Source organism: Penaeus vannamei, chromosome 24 (genome assembly GCF_042767895.1).
Source record: "Penaeus vannamei isolate JL-2024 chromosome 24, ASM4276789v1, whole genome shotgun sequence".
NCBI classification, from domain to species: domain Eukaryota; kingdom Metazoa; phylum Arthropoda; class Malacostraca; order Decapoda; family Penaeidae; genus Penaeus; species Penaeus vannamei.
Window position 1 is genome coordinate 3,052,304 of NC_091572.1, and position 2,500 is coordinate 3,054,803.

Consider the following 2,500-nt stretch of genomic DNA (forward strand, 5'->3'; position numbering starts at 1 on the left):
GAGGGAGAGGGAGAGAGAGAGGAAAAGGGGAACAGGGAGAAGAAGAGCGGGGAGGGAGAGGGAGAGGGAGAGAGGAGGGAGAGGGAGAAGAGAGGGGAGAGAGGGAGAAGAGAGAGGGGAGGGAGAAGAAGAGAGGGGAGAGGGGAGAGGGAGAAGTGGCAGAGAGAGAGAAAGAAAAGAAAAGGAGAGGGAGAGGGGGCAGGGAGAAGGAGAGAGGGAGAGGGGGCAGGGAGAAGGAGAGAGGGAGGGGGGGGTTGTGTTTGCATGAAGCAACTGTTACAGGCTGTTTCATGCCGTCACGTTGCGGAGGCTGCTCGCTTTGTCTCCATTTCTCTCTCTCTCTTCTGTTTATTTCCGTCTTTCTTTGTCTGTGTATTCTCCCTCCCCCCCTTCCTCCGCTCTCGTTCTTTGCTCTCTCTCTTTCTGTCTATTTGTCTGTCTGTCTATATATCTTTCTCTCACACTCCCTGTCTCTGTGTCTGTCTCTGTCTCTTTCTCTCTCTCTCTCTTTCTCTTTCTCTGTCTCTGTCTCTGTCTGTCTCTGTCTCTCTCTTTCTCTTTCTGTCTCTGTGTCTGCCTGTCTGTCTGTCTGACTCTCTTCTCTGTCTCTGACTCTCTCTCTCTCTCTCTCTCTCTCCTCTCTCTCTCTCTCTCTCTCTCTCTCTCTCTCTCTCTCTCTCTCTCTCTCTCTCTCTCTCTCTCTCTCTCTCTCTCTCTCTCTCTCTCTCTCTCTCTCTCTCTCTCTCTCTCTCTCTGGATAAATCGTTAGACAAAATACACAGACAGACAGACATATATCTCTCTAGTCCCATAGACATGGATCTCCTCCTCTTGGTCCCCCTCCCCCCCTCCCCCGTCCCACCTGCCCCCGCCCCCCCGTCCCACCTGCCTCCCCCCCCGCCCCCACCTGCCCCCCACCCCGTCCCACCCGCCCCCCCCCCCCGCCCCCGGGGAGGGGGGGGGAGGGAGGGAGGGGGTGAGGGGGGGAGGGGGTGAGGGAGGGGGCGAGGGAGGGGGGTGAGGGAGGGAGGGTGGCGAGGGAGGGAGGGGTGAGGGAGGGGGTGAGGGAAGAGGGGTGAGGGAGGGGATGAGGTAGGGGGCGAGGGAGGGAGGGGGTGAGGGAGGGGGCGAGGGAGGGGGTGAGGGAGGGAGGGGGCGAGGGAGGGAGGGGTGAGGGAGGGGGGGTGAGGAAGAGGGGAGGGGAGGGGATGAGGTAGGGGGCGAGGAGGGAGGGGGTGAGGGAGGGGGCGAGGGAGGGGGTGAGGGAGGGAGGGGGCGAGGGAGGAGGGGGTGAGGGAGGGGGTGAGGAGGGGGCGAGGGAGGGAGGGTGAGGGAGGGGGTGAGGGAGGGGGCGAGGGAGGGGGCGAGGGAGGGGGGCGACGGAAGGGGTGAGGGAGGGGGTGAGGGAAAGGGGCGAGGGAGGGGGCGAAGGAGGAGGGGTGAGGGAGGGGGCGAGGGAGGGGCTTTCAGCACGTCTCCCTTACTGCTCCTCCTTCCTCCTCCTCCCTCTCTCTCTCCCTCCTTCCTTCAGAAAGAGCATGGGAATGGAGAAAACCGAGAGACAGAGAGAGAGAGAGAGAGAGAGAGAGAGAGAGAGAGAGAGAGAGAGAGAGAGAGAGAGAGAGAGAGAGAGAGAGAGAGAGAGAGAGAGAGAGGAGAGAGAGAGAGAGAGAGAGAGAGAGAGAGAGAGAGAGAGAGAGAGAGAGAGAGAGAGAGAGAGAGAGAGAGAGAGAGAGAGAGAGAGAGAGAGAGAGTGGGGGGTGGGAGGGGAAGAGAAGGGAAGGAGAGAGAGAGAAGGGAAAAGGAGGGAGGGAGGGAAGAGGAAAAGAACCAAGGGAAAGTAGGAGAGAGACAAAGGGAGTAAAGAAATAAAGGAAGAGTGGAAAATGGAAAGGAGAAACGAAAGAAAGGAAGGGCGAAGGAGGAATAAAAAGGAATGGAAGAGAGAGACAGACAGACAGACAGACAGACAGACAGACAGACAGACAGACAGACAGACAGACAGACAGACAGACAGACAGACAGACAGACAGACAGACAGACAGACAGACAGACAGACAGAGGCAGAGGCAGAGGCAGAGGCAGAGACAGAGAGAAATAGAGAGACAGAGACAAAGAGAGAGACAAAGAAAAAGGAGAAACAGAGAGAAAGAGAGACAGAGAGAAAGGGAGAGATAGAGACAGAGAGAAAGAGAGAGACAGAGAGAATGGGAGAGAGAGGGAGAGAGAGAGAGAGAGAGAGAGAGAGAGAGAGAGAGAGAGAGAGAGAGAGAGAGAGAGAGAGAGAGAGAGAGAGAGAGAGAGAGAGAGACAGAGAGAGAGAGACAGAGTCAGAGAGAAAGAGAGAAAGAGAGAGACAGAGTCAGAGAGAAAGAGAAAGAGAGAGACAGAGACAGAGAGTCAGAGAGAAAGAGAAAGAGAGAGACAGAGACAGAGACAGAGACAAAGACAAAAACAGAGACAAAGAAAGAGAAAGAAATAAAGAGAAAGAGAGAGAAAG